This window comes from Panthera onca, chromosome D1 (genome assembly GCF_046562875.1).
Source record: "Panthera onca isolate mPanOnc1 chromosome D1, mPanOnc1 haplotype 2, whole genome shotgun sequence".
NCBI classification, from domain to species: domain Eukaryota; kingdom Metazoa; phylum Chordata; class Mammalia; order Carnivora; family Felidae; genus Panthera; species Panthera onca.
The window spans coordinates 46,568,849-46,589,597 of record NC_138348.1 but is presented as its reverse complement, the minus strand read 5'-3'; the positions used below and the strand labels follow the sequence as shown (position 1 = coordinate 46,589,597).

Sequence of the window (20,749 nt, the reverse complement as noted above, 5' to 3'; positions counted from 1 at the left end):
AACTGTCCTCCAAAGTGGCTGTACCAGTTTGCATCCCCACCAGCAACGGATGAGACTTCCTGTTCCTCCACATCCTCGCCAGCACTCGGTGTTGGCGGTGATCGGTTTTGGCCACTCTGATAGCCATGTTGTGGTATCTCATTATTGTTTTTAATTTGCATTTCCTAATGACAAGTGGTGGGGAGCATCTTTTCATATGCTTATTTGCCACCTGTTCTGTTATGAGGTCTTGTTTTGTTTGTTTGTTTTATTCTCAGGAGTCTCTGAACTGGGGTGTCATTTTCTGGGACAGACAGAACGGGACATTCAGGAGCTTAGCGTCCCATGGAGAGACTGTAGACTGGCCCTTTCTCCAGTTTTTATTTTCACCCACCTCTAAACTGAACTGTAGCATCGTCCCCAATCATGAATGTAGGCAGCACACCTGTATTAAGGGTGCCTGTGCCTTTATCACCAAAATAAATCACAGATGTTTCCAATTGTCCTCATAACTGTCGCAGGTTCCTTAGTCTCTGGTTTACACTTAAGGCTGTTTGGAAATCATGTAAGGTGTTAGACTTGGGGCTAGATATTATTATTTAATATATTATTAGATATGTTACGTGTGTTAACATTTTGCTTTGTGCATTTAAAGATACTATTCTAAGAAGGGGTCATTAGGTTTCACCGGGTTGCCACAGTGACCCCTGGCTCATACAAGGTTAAGGACCCCTGGTCTGACGACCCTTAGGAACTGGGGATCAGGAGCTGTGTGGGGCTTGCCTGTGCACGGCGGCAGTGGGGCATGCTAGGAAGAGCCTGGGAGCGACTCAGGTCAAATCTCAGCTCTTTCACTTACTAGTTTGTGACCCGGGGCCAATCACATCAGTGGTGTGAGTCGCAATTTCCTCTTCTGTAAAACGGATGTTAAAATTAAAACATACCTTACTTGCTTCGGCATGCACATCAAGCACCCTTGCTAGCACGAAGGAAGTCCTCAAAAGTACAATTCCTCTTTCCCTTCCTCCCTGTTCTCTTATGTGTCCCCTTCTGTGACACGCAAGGTTCTAGCAGATGGCCTCTTCAAGGCCTCTTCTAAATGTGGTATGATCCTGCGTCTTTCTTTTAATTAAGGCCAGACCAGGCGGTCCATTGTTGTTCAAGTCAGAGCTGGTGTCCTCATGCCCCATGGGATTGCCAGCCTCCTTTCCCAGAGCAGCAGTGAGAACCGCGAGCTCTCAGACCTTTTCTGGCCCTTCCTCTGTCCACCTTGGCGTTCTCTGGCTCCCCTCCAGGCTGCCTCATGGGTTGGGAATGCGTGGGCCGATCTGCCCGGAGTGCCTGCGATAGGGCCTTTGGCGTAGCATGTTCTGAGATCAGTGCCGACACTTCGTGTCTGGAACAGCTGATAGCAGACCTGGGAAACCCATTAATCAGTGTCCTCGGTGGCTCCCCTCTCCCGGCTTCTCCATCTGCAGCCTCAAGCCAACTGTCCTGAGGTGGAAAAACGTAGCCTATTGTTATCTTGGTGAGAAGATGCTAAAGTGACAGAATGCTTCATTATACAGGAAGTAGGAGTATGGGGGGGGGGGGAACGTGGCCAGATGCCATCATGACTCCACATCCTGCTCCTTTTTTGTTTGCCTTCATTAAGCACTGAATCAAAAAAGGCTTTGTGGTCACTGAGTTCAGATGACATGTGTTATGGTTTTGTTTTCTGTCGTTTCACTATCCTGGGCCTTGGAACCATACTCTGTTCCAGCCCAGTCTTCAGAGTAGGTGAAAATGTCTGGTGTGCCAGCTTGAACGTGGCACTCTTTGTTAAAATGATTGCTGGAGCCTCGGCCTGATGGCATCAGCAGGGGAGAATCACTGTCCATACCCTGCATATCCTCCTCCCTACTCCAGCTCAGAGCCCAGAATCTCACCACCTCTGCTCCGTCCAGGCCTACAAGAGAGCGGAGTGTGAGGAAGCAACTTTCTGAAACTGAGCTGAGCCGAAAGGGGTTGGTGTTGTGTCTTCTGTCTTCTATATCGCCGGTGGGATGCAGGCTGGGACTGTCAGGGCTGTGTGACCTTCAGCATGGTGCTTAGCCTCTCTGTACCTCAGTTTTCTCAACTGTAAAGTAGAGAAGGCAGTGGTTACCCAGAGAATCGGGTGAGTAGGAGACCTGAAGAAATTCATACAGTAAAGCACTTAGAAGAGTGCCTGCACAGAGTAAGGTCACTGCCTTGGTCATGATGACCAGCCGCCAGAGCAAAAGAAATCTGAACAGCGGGGCTCTTGAGACCTCGGCTGGCCCTGTGGCCTGTGAGCCACTTCCCTGTCCACCTTCCTCCTAGTGGTGTCCGTGTCCCAGGGGAGAGCCGTACCCACGCACCTGCCCGTGGAGGCTGTGCATTGGAGCTCAGCCGCTGCTCTGCAGTCCCAGCCCAGGAGAGGTAAACTGGAGAAAGGGCCAGTCTACAGTCTCTCCGTGGGGCGCTGAGCTCCTGAATGTCCCGTTCTGTCTGTCCCAGAAAATGACACTCGCGTTTCGTGATGAAATCGTCTAGGCTCTCCGAGAGAGGTTCCGGACATTATAGGAAGCCAAGCCCACCCCTAGGCCTTTCCGCATTTTTACTGATGCAAGAATGAGCTTCAGGGAATGGCTTTAGGGATCCCTCCCTTCAGGCTGTTAGGAGAAGCGGGTTGGGCAGAGCTTAATTTAGGGGGTTAATAACAGCAGTGGTAACCAGTGCACAGTAGGTCCTATGGTTTTTAATTTCTGTCAAGCCCGGGGGGCTGGTAAATCTACCTTAAGTGCTCAGCCTCTAGGTGCCCAGAATCTGTCCAGTAAGCTGGGCCTTTTGAATCTCTCTGCCTTACATGTTTACAAAGCAGGAGGGGAGGAAGCAAGGTTTCACGTGGCCTGGAAAGTTATAAATAAGGTCATTGGCCAAAGGAGGGATTCCTCACCTGTCTCCCCCAAGATTCCTCCTGTTTCATGAGGTGTTTATAAAGGGCCTAGAGCAATAATTAGCTTTACTCAACACACACACACACACACACACACGTATACTTAGGGTCATGATGCCAGTGTTCTAGATGCTGGAGAGAAAGCAGTGAGCTCTTAGTAAATGGTTGCTGCTAGAATAAAACCATTATTTGGTGCTGGAGGGAATATTCCAGAAATATTCCACATTTTATCAGTTCTAGAGCACTTTCCCATACAGAAGACCTTCCTTGTCTGCATCCTTTCTTGTTCTAAGCCTCTGATACTTCCAGTCCAAATGACAGAATCTGGCCATCTCTGAGCCGTCCCCTTCTGTGTTGGCTGGGGCTGGAGTCTGAGCCTCTTGGCAGTTCTGTGATGTGGGTAGATATTTCTGGTACCATTTCATGGATGAGCAGACTGAGGCTAGGGGAGCCAGGATCCTAAAATGGAGGAGGACTTCAGTTCTTGGTTCAGGTCAGGTTAGTGTTCTTTGACTACACCGCACTGCTCGGCTGTCTCCAGGGAGGTAGGCTGCAAGGATGTCCAGATGTGGAAAAGGAGAAGTTCTGGACCCTCTAGAGGCCTGGAGGATACCAGGGTGACACCCTGTACCCTGGCATGCTTCCCCTAAAGTGCTTCACAGCGAGCCCCACCCCCACCTGCAATCATGTTTCCAAACTGTGGCCAGAGACCTTGAAATCCTACATCTACTTCAGCATGGAGCATATGCCTCCCAGCACATAGTAGGTGCTTCGCAAAGGAGTCCCAGAAGTAGAAGGTGGGCTGAGTTGCTTTGACGGGGGCGGGGTGGGGGGGGGTTGGTTCCTGGCGCTGGCTGGGGTTTTCTTCCTTACTTGGGGGTTGGAAGCTCTAGAGCCAGCTGCAGGGGGAGGCGATCCCTTATGGGCTTAATTGGAGCCGGCACTTTTGCTGGAAACTGTGGGAAGCAACAGAGAGCTCTCCAAGTGCTTAAAAAGTGGGTTTTGAAAAACAAACAAGACCTTGCCCACGCAGGGATGAAGCGGAGGTTAGATACAGCCTTTTTTTTTTTTTTTTTTTTTTTTTTTTTGGCTTAGTTGAATAACATACTAGAAGGAACTCTGTAAGCCGGCCCCAGTCCCTTGGAAAGAGGGCCATATGTTTGTCGACAGGATGTTATACTCTGTATTAAGAGTCAACTTAGTAACTGTTTATAAAACTTTATAAGTTATAGAGCCCTTTTCACATGTATTGTGTGTGTGTGTGTGTGTGTGTGTGTAAATACCCTATGTAACCTTCCCCTTTAAGGCTATTATATTAATAATACACATACTCTATAGTGGAAACAACACAGGTTGGTTTTCAGTCTCTGGGGCTCAGCTTTCCCCATCTGCACAATGGGGATGACAGGTTCTATTAGGGGACATGGTGTGAGAGAATGTGCCTCTCCCTGGTTCAGGGGCCTGGTGGGAGCATGGGGAGCAGGAGTGGAGTTAACTCTGAGAGTGGTGAGCAGTTCAGGGGTGCCCAGCACAGCTGGTGGAACCCAGACATCAGCTAAGGGGAGGTGCTCTTCTGGAACTACCTGCTCAGAGGGTGGGATGGGCCTCTTCTTGGAGGCAGGCAGGAGATTTGCAGGCCCCGAGGACCCACGGACAGCCAAACTGCAGGCTACCCTCCAAACCTAGTTCTCAGGGATATGTGACCGGGCCTCTGGCCACCACCATACTTCTTGTCAAGTGGGGCCTCTGAGTGGGAAGGTGTGTTTCTCCCCAGAGAGTACGAGAGAGCAGCGACCCAGTCTCGGCAGAGCTGGGGTAGACAGCATCATCCTGCTCCCCGCTGGAGGCCCGGTGCTGGTCCTCCCTTCTCTATGAGCTCTGGCTATCTCCTCTCTGCTCTCTTCCCCTGCAGGAATCTGCCTCTCCCCTTGTCCCTTTCTGTTTGTCTTCTCTGTCCTCCCTCTGCCCGCTGGCCTTTCCCGTGCCTTCTTCCTTCTTCAGTACACAGAGCTGTTTTATTTTTTTTTTCCTTGAAAAAATATTTTTTAATGTTTCTTATTTATTTTTGAGAGAGAGAGAGAGACAGAGTGCAAGCAGGGGAGGGGCAGACAGAGAGGGAGACACAGAATCCGAAGCAGGCTCCAGGCTCTGAGCTGTCAGCACAGAGCCTGTCGTGGGGCTCACACTCACAAACTGTGAGATCATGACTGAGCCGAAGTCGGACGCTTAATCAACTAAGCCTCCCAGGTACCCCAGAGCTGCTTTCTTTTTAACTGCAAAAGGTTTTCTGTTTATTGTTCCTTCTATAAAACATCAATTAGTTAATGGATTTCATATGCAAGGGAGGACCATTGCTATGTTTTAACTTGAATTGTGTGCTTCAGTTAAGGTTTTTTTCCTTAAATAATTAGTGAAGCGTCATGGCCCTTTCCAGCAGTGTGGTCCTCTGTCCCCATCTGCACAGTGGGGCGAGTGAGACTCCTGCCAGGGTAGCAGTGGCCAAATGGGTGAATAAATAAGTCCAGACAGCGGCAAGCCCCCAGCCCTACCATCTGTCATTGCAAAGATGTGTTGATCGTTGCTGAGTGGTCCCAGGCAAGGGCCTCAATTTCTCTGGATCTGGCTCTAGATTGACTAAGACTGTGGTTTTAGGGGCTTTGTTTCAGCAGTTACTTGGACTGGGATCAGCCCTGAGTCAACGCTGCTGGTGGAGGTGACTCTGGGCGTTTCCCAAGTGTGGATGAGTTGTCTGTATCTGTCTTACTCCTGGACTCTGCCTCGCCTGGTCTGCTTGCTGCCTCCCTGAAAGCCTCCAGTAACTCCCTGTTTTCTGCGTGGGTGGGCTTCCCAGGGCCCCCTCCCATGGATGCTCTCTCTCTCTTTCTTTCTCTCTCGCTCTCTCTTGGGTTTCCCTCCACCCCTCCTTACCAGATACCTTTTTTTCACTCCTCACTTGTCCCACCCCAGCCCACGGGGTAAGTAGGTTGCTGGTAGGGAGAGATACTTCTCAGAGGGGAAAGGAAAAACTTGAACTGTGAACATTCCCAGAAGTTGCCTGTTATACTCTCTGACCATTGATTTCAGCAGCGTCTTGGGCTCTTCTGCCTCCACCCATTCTTAAAAATGGGTAAGCTCCTCCTTTTTTCTTCTAGATCTGTGTTGTTCGTTATGGGAGCCGCTAGCCACATGGTTAGGGCACTTGAAGTGTGGCGAGTCCAAATTGAGATGTGCTGTAAGTGTAAGATACATACCAGATTGCAAGGAGTTAGTATGAAAAAAAGATTGTATGATACCCCTTCAGTACTTCTTATATTGACTGCATGTTGAAAGGATATTTTTGATGTGTTAAATAAATGTATTAAAATTAATTTTCTCTCTTTTTTTCCAGTTTTTCCAAAAAAAATGTGGCTGCTAGAAAATTAAAAATTACACGTGTGGCTCACATTATATTTCTGTTGCAGTGGCTGTTAACTGGTGGCGATTTTGCCCCCCAGGGACATTTGGCAATAGAGATATTTTCTATTGTCATGCTCAGGGCAGAAGGGGGTTGCTATTAGCATCTAGTTGGTAGAGGCCAAGGATGCTATTAAACATCCTGCAGTTCATAGGTTAGCCCCCGACAACAACAAATGATCCAGCCCCCAATGTCCATCGTGCCAAAGCTGAGAAACCGTGTTCTATTGGACACTCTCACTTTGGGTCATGTGGTCTTATGGGCAATGACTTCAAGATCAGAGGTCCTAGGGCATCGTAGAAATCGCATAATGGCCATCACTGGATAACCTGCAACTATGGGCAGGCAGGTTACTTAACATTTCACAGCCTCCATTTCCTCATCTGCAAAATGGCATGTTTCTAATAGTAAATGAAATCAGCATACATCATGAGTAATACGTAGCAGACTTCCGCTAAGTAGAAGTTACTGTTACTGTTAAAAATCAGAATCTTTTACTCTGTTGGCTCTGTGGATCAACTACAGGGATTTCTACATGCCTTCCAGATTTTTCTGAGTACCTGACACTCACACAACAACTTGGAAACTAAATCTCTTAACCTTTATGGGCTAAGGGTGTCTCGTATAACCCTTTCTATTCCCAGCTTCAGGACCTCTTCACCCAGCCTGAGAGTGACTTCCTTCCAGGTTTCTGCCTCTGCTCTTTCCCAATCCCACTATGCATGTGCTTGGTGAAGTCCACCCAATTCCAGAAACTTTAGTGTCTTTTTTTTTTTCTTTCCTGTGCTCAAGTGGGAGTAGCTGTGGGCAGAAAATGTGGTCTGTCCATCTGTCTCCCCAGCCCTCAACATGATGCCTAGAAAAAAACTGTGTTGAGTGTTATTTGAATGAATGCATGGGCAAATGAATGATAAATATCCTTTCTTCTTGGCTCCTGGGTAGGACAGCTTAAACCTTGTCCTTGCCTACCTCAGCACTCCCCCTTCCACCCGCACCTGTGTTTGCGTTGGGGCCAGCAGTTTGTTTGTTCTATCTGGAGGGTTACAGTAATTCTTCCCGTGCAGGCTCGCAGCTATGGTGCAATACGCCTGGATCCCAGAAGTCCTGCCTTGTGTATGTGGACTTCGTCAGCCAGCCTAAGAGGGGATGCCCCCAGCCATTCCAGTGGCCCAGGCATGGCCACTTCCAGAGAGTGGGAGCCCGAGATGCCCAGGCATGCCTCCTTCTTGGTGGCAGAGAGAATTCCCCAGCAGCCCCCAGCAGGCGGTGAGGAGAGGCTTTCCAGAGATGTGCCCTTCGAGATCCTCTGATAAAGAAAACACAACATGTTCTTTGGCAGGTTGTAATCCTGGGTGGGCAGGATGGTGTAGGGTTGGAGTCTCCCAATGTCTAGACACTGTGATCTACTCCCAGTTTTGAAAACAATTTAATTACAAGCCACTTTATAGTGTCAGGTTAACCCACCTGGAAGTTACGGGGAGCTTCTGGGCGAGCTTGCTCATTTCTTTTGTGTCAGCTGCATGTGGAGTCAGAACTGCATTGGGTGAGAATGGCCCAGAAGGCATGTGTCAGATGCTGTTATCTGCTGGTATCTGCAAGCTGTGAGGCCTCTTCACTGGGGAAGGAGTCTCTCTGGAAATAGACTGGGCTGTGTCTTGTGCACATCTGGATTTGGGATTTCCCCATTTAACCTTCGGTGGATTGGGTATGGGATATATAGCCCAGTCCTGGGAGGTGGGTCAAGGTACGGGGACCATATGGATTTTCCCTTGGGATGTGTCAGGATTTGCTGTCATTCCTAACTGGCTTTGTGATACCTGAAGTTGTTTCCCCTACCTGACCCTAACCGTTTCTCTGGTGAAAGATGAAAAACCCCATACTTCTTGGCGACTTCATTTCTTTCCTTCTCCCCCAAACCTGTGCTTTGAAACAAGTTGTTTAATAGGCCACACATTTTAGATAATGTCTTCCCTCCATTGTTTGAAAAGTCCCAAGGCACATCATTGCTTACCAGCATTTCTAATCAGCCACAGATAATCTGTGTTCCCATGAAATTGATAAAACAACAACAACAACAACAACACAAAAAAAAAAAACCCCTGCAAAATTAAGCAAGAGGGTGGTTAGTCACTTGGGGCCAAGTTGGACGGACCTGGGTTTGAAACTTAGCTCTGCCTCTTCCCAGATAAATTTTTCAGCAGTGGGACCTTAATGTCAGTGTATCCCATGAGTTACTTTCCATCTCATTTGATAAGATAGTATGTGCACAGCCCCCAAGATAGTGTCTCAGTGAATATCAACTATGACACGGGGCGCCTCGCCTCGGTGGCTCAGTCAGTTGAGCGTCCGACCTTGGCTCAGGTCATGATCTCACAGTTCACGGGTTTGAGCCCCGCATCGGGCTCCATGCTGGCAGCTGAGAGCCTAGAGCCTGCTTCGGATTCTGTCTCTCTGTCTTGCTCTCACTCTCTGCCCCTCCCCCTACTCTATCTTTCACTCAAAAATGAATAAAAACATTAAAAAAATTAAAAGAATATATTGACTATGATATTTTGGTTAGTGCTGCAAACATCTTGTTTGGGGGAAACATACGATTGGACTTGATTCATTGATTTATTGGGCGATGCAGGTCTTCTGGGTCAGTGGCTCTTCTGGCCTCTGGGGATACAGCGTGACTAAGGGAGACACGTTAGTTACCTGCTTTGTTGGAGGTTACACTGCACTGCAGGTGGAGGGAGGCACAGTGGACTAGTTAACAAATAAAAAAGACATTCTGGGTTGTGGTCAGCACCCTGGGAAAACAAGGAAACGTGAGAGTAAATGGGGTGGGGTGGGGAAGATACGTCTGAGGAATGCGATGTTTGGGGCGAGACCTGAATGGCGAGAGAAGCCTCTATACGATGTGCAGCAGGGCTTCTGGGCAGCAGGAGCAGCAAGGGAAGTTCATCAGAATTCAGGAGATACTGACAATGGCATCCGGGCTTTCGTGAGTACCTCCTTGGACCCCCTAAGATAAAGGGGACTCCGAGGAAGGAAGCACCAGGCAGGATGATCCAACCCAGCAGTTGGCAAAAAGTCTAAAATATTTACTGCCTGGTTCTCTGCAGAAAGAGTGTGCTGACCCCTGACAGACTGGACAGTACGCACACCTATGGCCTTGGCAGACACAGGGCAGCTCGCGGGTGTGGGGGTCCGCGGCCTGGCAGCCTTCTGGGTGCCCAGACTCCAGGCATGGCACATCTACCCTGCTAAAGCACCCTGATAAAGGCCAATACATCTGCCCCCAAGGAATGTGAAACACCACCAGCCTTCAAACTGGCGGGATCACCGCATCCGTGTCCCTGGGTGAGCTGGCCCGAGAGGTCTTGGAGGCGGAGCCCTGCTGCTTTCACTGAGAGAACTTCTGCTCAGGAGGAGGGGAGCAGGGAGGCGAGCTGTCCGTCATTGCTGTCACGTAGCGAACGCTTACCGCGTGCTCGGCTGAGTTCTGCGGTCTATTGACTCCATCCCCGCAACAACCCTAATTCCTTGTTTATGGTGGAGGAAACGGAGGTCAACCCACTGGAGCCTAATGTGCTGCTGTGCTGGAAGTCACACAGCTGGGAAATGGCCTTCCTGCCTCCCAGCCCGGGCCCCTCCCTCCACGGCCATGTGCATTGTTTCCCTGTGGAGTTCCTTGGAGGGCTGTTGGGGGGAGGGGGACGGGGTTCACCTGTTTGCATGTGTGAATTACGTCCTGCTTAGACCCTAAGCCACATGCACCCAGCCACCTGCCTGTGTGGCCGTAGACCCTATAAAAGAGGAAGATGAAGGAAACCAGCGTGTTCTTAACAGCGTGTTCTTATAGCATATTCTGACCTGCTGTGTCCTCCTTGGGAAACACTCCAGGGCTCTTGGTCGAGTGTTTGCTGGTCCACATATGCCTGTGGAGAGGCAGGGGTGGCCTTGTTCTCCTTGGGCCCTCGGCCCAGCTCTGGGCTGGCTGCAGAAACAGCCGCTGGGCTCAGGTAAGTAGTCTCTCCTTTGCTGACCTCAGAGCAATAGGAATCTGTGAACACGGAAGGAACACGTGGCCTTTTCTCATGCAGATGCATTACCATGTCCATAGTGGCCTTTCTGTAGAGGGCAGCCCAGGACAAGCCTGCTGCCCACTGATTGGGTCAGCCTTGCTTAGCACCGTGCGTGGTCACAGATGAGGCAGCCCCAGTGAAGGAGTCAGAGTACCCAGGATGGAGAAAAAAAATGGGCCAGAAAGGGATAGTGAACCCAAACATGTGGGAGAGAGGTGTCAGGGAGGGCGATATGAGAAGAAAAAGCCAAGGCACCCAGGTGGCTCCATTGATTAAGTGCCCACCTTTGGCTCAGGTCATGATCTTGCAGTTCATGGGTTCGAGCCCCGCGTGGGGCTCTGTGCTGACAGCTCAGAGCCTAGAGCCTGCTTCGGATTCTGTGTCTCCTTCTCTCTCTGCCCCTGTCCCGCTAGTGTACCCTCCCCTCTCAAAAATAAACATTTTAAAAAATTAAAGAAAAAAAAAGAAGAGCTTGATGGTAGAGTCACGGGGACCTAGTAGAGACTCCTGGCTCTGTGCTTTGTTAGCTCCGTCATCTTAGGCAGGCGTGACGCGATGGACGTGAGTTTGTGCTTTGGAACTGGAAGCCTGGGTCCGAATGTCAGTTCTTCCTTCCTAATGGTGTACAACCTTGGGCACTCCACTTAGCCATTCTGTGCCGTCATTTCCAAATTTGGGGTGGTTGTGAGGTTTGCATGAGTTAACGTGTGAGATGCCCTTGGATCAGTGCTTGACACAGAATTAGAGTTCAGTAAATGCCAGCTCCATTCATTCACGTCACCTGAGGCTCAGTTCCTCAGCTGTACACTGGGCAAAGCAATGCGGCTTTCACAATGGAAATGAGTGCCTGCACCTAACGCACCGGCTGTAGGTCGGCATGTGGGAGATACGAAGTACGTTCTTCTCCTGACCTCAGGTGGCCCCCAGTCATGGCACCTGTTGAGCGGAAATGTGTGTCACCAGGAAGACTGATGACTGCTGGGCACGGCCCGGGCTGGGTTCTCTGGGCTGGGAAAGTATACGTTGGTGGATGCTCAGACTGTGTTCTGCCTTTCTCGTTGGATTGAGTTACCATGATGCTGGCCCCTTCCAGAAGTCCCCAAGTCCTGGCTGGAAGGGGTGTCCTGCCATTGCTGTAGTTTTCCTGCTGGATCCTGCCAGTGCGTGCTCTTCTCCCAGCCACCTCACCAGTTAGGCCCCCAAAGGGTACTCGTCCACCCAGGGCCTGCTATGTATGCTCACCTCTCTTTTTTCTAATCCTCACCGAGCACTAGCCCTGTGCCAGGCTAGTGGCGTGGGACGCAGAGGCAAGCCAGGTATGACCCTGCCTTTGAGGAGATCACAAATTAAAATTCACTGAGAACCGGAGCAAGGGAGGGCTGTTGTGGATTCCCAGTCCGCTCTCTCCATGCCCCTGTCACCTGCGGTGGTCTCTGTGGCCCAGTGACCAAAGGCATGGTCTCTGGAGCCGAGTGCCTGGCTTCAAGTCCCGGCTCTGCCTCTTACTAGCTACAGCTGTGACATTGGCAAGACAGGTACAGGTGTCCCTGAATGAAGGACAGTGAGTGCTGACTATTGTTGTGTAATGTGGGGACCCCCACCTGACTGGACTTACAGGTTCTAAGAGCCTTAGCAAAAAGAGAAAGTGGTAACAGTGACCTAGCGTGTCTATTTCTGGATCCCGGATGGTTTGTGTATCTTAGCCCTACTTTTCCCGCACACGTGGATTATAACCCGCCTGAGATTTCTTAGCTTTGAGTATATCTGGCCTCAGCCCATTGGAGAAGGCTCCTTCCCCTGTTCTTCCTCAAGGAATGTGAGATTCCTCCACACTCTTTTTTTTTGGGGGGGGGGGTCATGGAAGGCCCTGGGACTTCTGTTCTTAGGGAGAAGAGGGAGCCAAGACAGCCGGCTGCTCGGCCCCAGACCCGCACCTTGACTAGAAACTCCTGGCTGCTCACTGCTCACACACCAAGATGCCGGCACCAGAGCCCAGGGGACAAAAATGCACGGGGTCAACTAGAAGAAAGACCAGTGAGGGAGAGCAGACTGATAGGCTACAAGGAACAAAAATAGTGTAATTTGTCACATCAAATGAATATATTTAAGATATGTGCATTTCTTTGCCTGTGAATTGTATCTTAAAAAACAAAAAGGGTTTGGGGGCACCTGGGTGGCTCAGTTGGATGAGCATCTGACTTCGGCTCAGGTCATGATCTCACAGTTCATGGATTTGAGCCCCACATCGGGCTCTGTGCTGATAGCTCAGAGCCTGGAGCCTGCTTCTGATTCTGTGTATCTCTCTCTCTCTGCCCCTCTCTCCCAAAAATAAACATTAAAAAAAGAAAGTGGGGGGGAGCATTGGACACATCTCAAACTCCAATCAGTGATATCCTCAAGTATTTGGAAGGAAATGTACTGATTCTGCAATTTAGTTGGAATGCACCAAAAAAATAAGTTGATGAATGGGTAGAGGGACGGACGGATGAATAAATGTGTGAGAAAGCAAGGAGAGCAAAATGTAATTATAGAATCTAGGTGGTTGGTAGTTGTTTGTTCACTAAAATTCCTTCAGCTTTTCTGTGTATTTGAAAACCTTTGGGAAAATGTAAAGAAAATACTATAAAGCTATAAGATTACAAACAGGAAAAAAAAAGAGCCTACAATAGAACAATATACATGTACATCTGGAAATATTTACCAACATTTAAAATGCTGTTTGACTCAGTGCCTGGGTGGCTCAGTTGGTTAAGCGTCCGACTTCAGCTCAGGTCATGATCTCACAGTTTGTGCATTTGAGCTCTGCGTCAGGCTCTGTGCTGACAATTCAGAGCCCGGAGCCTATTTTGAATTCTCTGTCTCCTCTCTGTGCCCTTCCCCGTTCACACTGTCTGTCTCTCAAAAATAAATGTTAAAAAAAATTTTAAATGCTGTTTGGAAAGTTGGATGTTAATATGAAGAAAAATAAAACTAGGCCTACATATTGTTTTGCAATAGATGCCCTTTTTTATATTAGAAAAAAATATATTTTTTACTTTATATGTTTATGTATCTTATATGTTTTATATATAATTTTTTTTAAGGGAAGAATGTTCCAGACAGGGGGCAAAGCAAATGAAAAAGGCCCTGTGTGTACATAGTGAGGCCATTATGGCTGGAGTGCAGAGAAGGAAGGAAGTGTGGTAGGAGCAGAAGACAGGAGAAATTAGAGGGCAAGGTCTTACAGGGCCTCAAGGCCATGATAAAGTCTGATTTTGAGCTCTTTGTGCCACAGGAAGACCTCGAGGTTGTGAGCTGGGAGTGAATGATCTGACTTCAGAAGGCCCTTTCCACTCCTTCGGGGGAGGGACTGTAAGGGAACAAGGGTGGAAGCTGGGCTGCCCACTCCCTCCAAACCCTCCCATTTTCTGGCCCAAACCTCGGTGTGCCATTTCTCCAGTGTCCACATCCTCGGCCTCAGGTGGCCACTCATGGACCCTCTCCTAGAGGGACTTCTTTTATGAAAGTCACCTGTCTGTCCCTCCAACAAGGTTCTGCAGTCTTCACAGGTAATCCCCAAACAATGCAGCATTCATGATCTCCGTTTTATTTTTTCTCTGGTCCCAGCCAGCTGGTCTCTGAGGTTTCTCTCGTATCCTCTGCAATCCCACAGGGTGCTCAGCGATCCTTAGATGTTTTAGTGGAGGAGGGGACATGTTAACAATAGACCACTGAGCACCTCCCGGAAACCTGGAAGAGGTAATATATAAGCTTATGACTTCAAGCATGGACTCTGGAGTCCCAGGTCAGCTCCTGCTCTAGTTCTGGGACCCTGGTCACGTCCTATAAGCTTCCCAAACTCCAGTTTCCCAGTGCCAGATAGTAATGAATATGCCTAACTCGGGGTTTCGGTAGGAATGAAACGAGACACATTTCTTACAAAGGGCTTAGCACTGTTCCTGCACGTTGTAAGCAGGCAGCAAGTGCGGGCTCTAGTTTTTATTGTTGCTGTTGGGAACACTGTGATTACTGTTGCTTTTCCCAACATGGGAGGTACAGGCACCAACAAAGGTGGGACAGAGTTGGCACTGTTGATTAGGCACTTCGACATCTGCAGAGGAAGGGTCCTGTGCTGTCCTGCCAGCGGGGGCTGGATGGGGCCTGGCACGCGTGCCCTGACTTCAGGGTGCTTGTGCCCAAGCGGGGAAAGACTGTGACGTATGACCAGCACCCAGAGGCAGGCGGCACCACCTTGAGACCAAAGCCCCAATACAAGCGGACCCACAAGGCCAAGGGGCAGAATGTTTGCAAATGAAACATTTGTAGACCCTGTGGTGGTTGGTCGCAGGTGCACCTCAGAGCGCTGGCTCGAGCTGGAAAGGAAGGACCGGGAGGAATGGAATGTTTCTCAGAGGCATTTGTATTATTATTTTTATTTTTATTTTTATTTTTTTCAGAGCAGGCAGGGAGAGCAGGATATCTTTTTCCTTTTCCTTTCTGTGAATTTCTGAGGTTAGTGAGTGGTGTTCATTGTTACTGAGGAATAACTGGGTGTGACCCAGATACAGGAGAGCCAGACCGGGGCGGGGCCTGTCAAGTCAGATGAGATTTAGCTCCCTGCCCAGAGTGCCCCTTGAAATCCCCCGCAAGAGCCCCTGTCTGACCACCCAACCCACGGAGACTCCTCCATGGCTAGAAACTGAAGTGGCTACGTCTCTCCACTTAGTGCTGCCCTGCGGAATGGGGGTGTGAGGCCAGGCCCCTGCCGCAAGCCCCCCCATATTAGCGTGTGGGTGGCACTTGGGATGGCAAAGTCTCTGTCCTGTGATTCTGAGATGAGCTGTTTTCACCCATGGTAACCCAGTAACAGGGCCTTCCTGCCTGGGTTCAGATAAGCGCTTGTCCTAAGGGCCAGTGAAGCTGGGAAGCCACATGAGGAAGTGGGGCGGTATGTCCCTGGAACCAGAGCGCTGCCCCAGAGAACCGGCTCCCCCCAGGAAGATGGCACCATGCCTCACCTCCCATCGCTCGGCTCTCTGCCAGGGTTGCCAGCCCCCCAGGTGCACTGGAGAAGGCTTGCATTGTCCGTGGCCAAACCCCTCACTGCCAAGGCACCTGCCAAGGTGGCTTCCTGGACTTGCACGAGCTCAAGGTCCATCCGGCCCGTAAACTCCCACCCCAGGGAAGCATAGGAGGCTCAGCCCAGACCCAGGCCTGTAGGCCTTCTGGGCACCCAGCCTGAACCCCAGCTCCGTTCAGCAGGCTGAGGTGTGCCCCACGCAGGGAAACGGTGAAAAGCCACCTTCCTTCGTCCTGACCGCACCCCTGACCGCACCCCTGAGGTCTGCTTTACTGTCATGTCAGATACGTGGTTCCGAGCACAGGTCTTGGACCCCCGTTGCCTCCGTTTGTATCCAAACTTGACCACTTACTCATCCCGTGACCGACCCGAGGGACTTTCTTCCTGTCTTTTGCTCCCGTTTCTTAGCTCAAAAATGGTGATACTAGGGGCGCCTGGGTGGCGCAGTCGGTTAAGCGTCCGACTTCAGCCAGGTCACGATCTCGCGGTCTGTGAGTTCGAGCCCCGCGTCAGGCTCTGGGCTGATGGCTCGGAGCCTGGAGCCTGTTTCCGATTCTGTGTCTCCCTCTCTCTCTGCCCTTCCCCCGTTCATGCTCTGTCTCTCTCTGTCCCAAAAATTAAAAAAAAAAAAAAAAAAAAAAAAATGGTGATACTAAGGGCACCTGGACCAAGTGACTTCACTTTTTCTGTTCCCCAGTTTGCTCATTCACCGAGCTGAGATGATGAGGACACTGACCTCACAGGGCCGTGGGAACGACAAAATACATAAAGTGATCAGGACAGTGCCTGGCAAGTAGAAAGTCCTGGGCCCATAGAGTTTAGATGCCGTACTCCTCCTTTTCAACAAGGTGCAGAGCGCTGGGGAAACGCAGGCCCCGGCCTTCCTGCCGCCTCCGGGTGCTGGCTTTCCGTGCCCCTCCTCACTGGAACGTCTGCACACAGAGCCCCCAGGGAAACTGGAGGCAGAGTTCAGAAGCGGAAATCAAATCTCCAGACTGCTAACCCCTGGCTTAGCCCCTGGTCCCCTCGGCACTTCCCTTGGGGGACTGAATACCTTTAGCATTCTTGGCATGGTCCCAATACACCCACCCACTTGTGGATCGGAACATGCATCATGCCATCAAGAAGTGGGTACTGCCTGCTCGGCTCCTCTTGGATCGTGAGAGAGTCTTGTGTGGCTGAGGCTGCCCCAGCCCTGTGCCTGAAGCATGATCGGTGCCTCGACTGTGGGCTAGTCTGCTCGTCCCCCGTTCCCACCCCTTGATAAGTAAGAGCTGATTTTTCCATGTGGTGTTTGTCTCTCCACGAATGCACTGCCAAGCTTATCTATACAATGGATTTCCTGCTGGTGTTGGGTCTGCCCCACTCCCCACTGGGTAATAAATCGATGTCGCCTGAGCACGCAGATCTGCTGACGTCCGTAATGCTGGTGGCCTTGGCAGACCCCAGCTAACCCCCGCCTGGGTGGGAAAGGCAGACATAAACCCTGGCTGACATGAACCGCAGATCCCAGTTACTGATAGAGAGCCAGAACTGGGTGGGCGGGGTGGGTGTGAGAAGTTCGTGTGCATCTACCAACTGTTTATCTAGGCCGCCTGTGTGCCAGGCCATGTACTGGGCTCTGAGCATAACAGAAATGCAGGGGACACAGGGAGAGAGTTTGAGGAGCACCCACGCTGGCCTGGGAAACATGCAGATCATTATAACGTCAGAGCCTAGCTCTGGGGTAACATTTAGCATGGACCCTGTGGACAGAATGTACCGTGTCACTTGGGGCTCGAGGAAGGCCTCGGGGCTGAGTCCTAATGAAAAGTTTTCTTTCCTTGGCACCCGGTCCTCAGCAGCGAGAGCCCAGACGGGTCTAGGAAATGTGGAGAGTTTTTCACATTGAGTTATCATGAGCCTTTGCATCTGGGGTCTGTTTGCACTACACCCAACATCCGGAGCATCACCTGTGGGCACGCTGGGGAAGCCTCCTTCTCTCCTGTCCTCTGCCCAGGCCCGGGGCAGTTGCACTTTGTGGCCTCTAGTCAGAACTCCCAAGTTCCCATGTTAATCATAACAAGTGTGTTCCGAGAGGAACCGGCCCGGCCCCTGCCGGCAAGCCTTCTCTCCTGTCTTGATAACATCTGCACCAAATTTGCTCCCTTTATATAATTGGGCCTGTTGGTATTTGCTTTGACTTTAGATTACAGTATGCCTGGCGTCTCTGAAATTTCAGGCCCAAAGTATGTGCTGGGGCCCAGAGTGGTGGGAAAACTGACCTTTTGCCGGTGGGATTTCAGGTTTAGCTGGGAGGGTAAGAAACAATACCCTGGCTACTGTTTGCATGAAAAATGTACAGCAGCCCCTGCCCCACCCCCCACCTCACCCCACTGGTGGGAAAGGGATCTCCTGCCTTGCTCTGGGAGTGGTGCTGGGTCAGGCCTGGTGGATAGAAGGGTGCAGGCGGGCTCCTCTCCTCCTCCTCCTCCTCCTCCTCCTCCTCCTCCTCCTCCCCCTCCTCCCCCTCCTCCCCCCCATCTTCCCCCACATCCTCCCACCCCCACACCATCCCTGGCTTTGGAGTGACAGCACTCAGCAAACAGAAGAAGATGCACTAATGGTAAAGAAATGCAGTGAATCCAGGCTTAACCCCAAAGCCAACCTCAGAGTGTCAGGGTTCGGAATCTTACTTTGAAATGCCCGTCATGGTCTGGCCAAGGCAAGCCAGAGGAGCTGTTTGGGGTGTGAGATAAGGAGTGGGGGTGGTGGCTCTCCCCAGTGTGCTCTAACCAGAAAGGAAGCAAATGGATTTGCACGCCTGTTCCCCGACATCTCTGGAGTGAGTCGTATCTCAGTGGTGACTTCATTTCCCCTAATGGGGTTTCTGCAAACTCTCTGGAAGGTTCCAGCTGGTAAGCCACGCTGATTGTGGTGTGGGAGTTTGTGATATGCTTGTTTGCACTTGCTCTTTGAGACCCCAGAGGCCCCAGATGAGTGATAACTGGATGATGGAATATTTGCTAGGGGAAGGGACGTGCATTTTTCAAAGATAAGGTTTGATCCTGAGCAGAAGGGAAGCTTCCAGATGCCTCTGACATGTTGAGCAGTGAGGTGTGGGTGGGTACAGATCTCTTTCCCTGTTGCCTTGCTGGGGTATCCGCCCCAGGTGCACTCTTGCCTCTTGAAGGTGCTTCAGGGACCGCCCAGGGGCAGGGCGGGGTGCTGCCCAGGGGTCTCTGACTCTTTCAGCCAAAACACTGTCGTTTTCCTGTCTAGATGTTCTGGCACTCCCTCATGATTTTGTTTAAATGGAAGGGCTTTTGCCTAGTGTAACCAATGAGGTCATTACATGTTGTCCCTTCTCTCGTAACAGGCTGTAGCTTCCTTGGGGAAGGGCCCTTGTCCTGTTCAACACTGCAACATCCATTGAAACCTAGTGTGGGACTCGTATAGAATCTGGTCCTGTCACCTCCGCTCACCACAGCCTGCAGGACCAAGGCCATACTCCTTCACTTAGTGTTTCAGACCCTTAGCATCTGGCTCCAGACTGACTCTCATCTCTTCTCCCTCCTTCCTTTCCCTTCCCTCCCCTCAAAGTACCCTTCTCTACCCACCTTAAAGAACTTCTTTCTTTTTGAACGGATGCTCCCCTCTGCTGCAACGTTCTTTCTTCTTTTTATTCCTGGTAGAAGTCGTACAGCAATAGGAGCTCAGCCTGATGGGCTCTGGAGTGAGACCACCTGGGTTTGCATCCTGATTCTGTTCCTTCGGATCTGGGAAGCCAGGAGCCAGTTCCCTCGCTGCGTTGTGCCTCAGTTTTCCCATCTGTGAAATGAGGATGACAATAGTTTCTTCCTCTCGTGTCTGTGGTGAGGAGGAATCACTAACCACAGAGGGCTCTGGTTACTTACTCCAGAAGTCTGAGTTTGCCACTAGGCTCAGGCTCCCTTGAAGACAGGGACTGGGGCTCAGCGAATAACAGAGTCTACACTAGTGTGTACCAAATTCCATACCATATGCTTTTTCTTCTCATGCAAGCATTTTCTTAAGATATGACTCACACACCATATCAGTCACCCTTTTTAAAGTATGTAATTCAATGGTTTTAATGTAGTCACAAAGCTGTGCAAGCACCACAACTATCGAATTCTCGAATGTCTTACCACCATAAAAAGAAACCGCATGCCCATTATGGGTCATTCCCCACCCCACCCCCGTTCCCAGGCAACCCCTAATCTACTGTCTGCCTCCCTGGATTTGCCTACTCTGGACATTTTACATAAATGGAATCATACGATATGTATCCCCTTGGGTCTGATGTCGTTTGTTTGGCATGACGTTTTCAAGGTTCATCCATATATCAGTACTTCGTTCCTTTTCATAGTTGAATAAGCAATTGTATCAATAGACCACATTTTGTTTATTCATCAACTGATAGACATTTCGGTTTCTATTTTTTGGCTCTAATGAGTCATGCTGCTGTGAACATTCATGGGCACGTTTTTGTGTGAACATATGTTTTTACTTCTCTTGGGTATAAACATGGGAATAGAATTGCTGGCTCATATGGCAGCTCTATGTTTAACTTTTTGAGGAGCTGCCAGACTGTTCCAAAGCATCTGTACCATCTTGCAAAGCATCTGCCTGCCAGTAACATATGTGGGTTTCAATTTCTCCACTTCTTCACCAACACTTGTTTTTGTCTGAACTTTTTGATTATAGTCATCCTAGCGGGTACGAGGTGGTATCTCGTGTGGCTTTGATTTGCATTTCCTTGATGGATAAGGATATTGAGGATCTTTTCACGTGCTTGTTGGCCATTTGTATATCTTCTTTGAGAAAGCGTCTATTCAGATTATCTCCTGTTCCTTAATTGGGTTGTTTGTCTTTTTTTTTTTTTTTATTGGCGAGTTATAAAATTCTTTATATATTTTGGATATCAGTCCCTTACAAGATAGATGATCTACAGATATTTTCTCCCATCTGGGGGTTGTCTTTTCACTTTTTTTTTATTATGGCCTTTGAAACACAAAATCTTTTAGGAATAAAGTCCAATTTATCTCTTCATTTGTTGCTTGTGCTTTTGGTGTCACATCAAAGAAATCATTGCCTAATCCAAGGTCACAGAGATGCACCATAAGCTTTTTTAATGGAATCTTCTTTTCAATAATTCCCCAAGGAAAGAGCAGTAGACCCATTCACAGATGAGGAAGCTAAGGTATCAAATGCCAGAGCTGGGATTT

The 20,749-nt window shown here is 49.8% G+C and overlaps 1 protein-coding gene across 14 annotated transcripts in view; it reads left to right on the top strand.

Annotated features, from left to right (window-relative positions):
• The window catches only part of MICAL2 (microtubule associated monooxygenase, calponin and LIM domain containing 2), a 221,718-nt gene that overhangs the window by 65,115 nt on the left and 135,854 nt on the right, over positions 1-20,749 (top strand). The gene's annotated exons all lie outside the window — the stretch shown is intronic.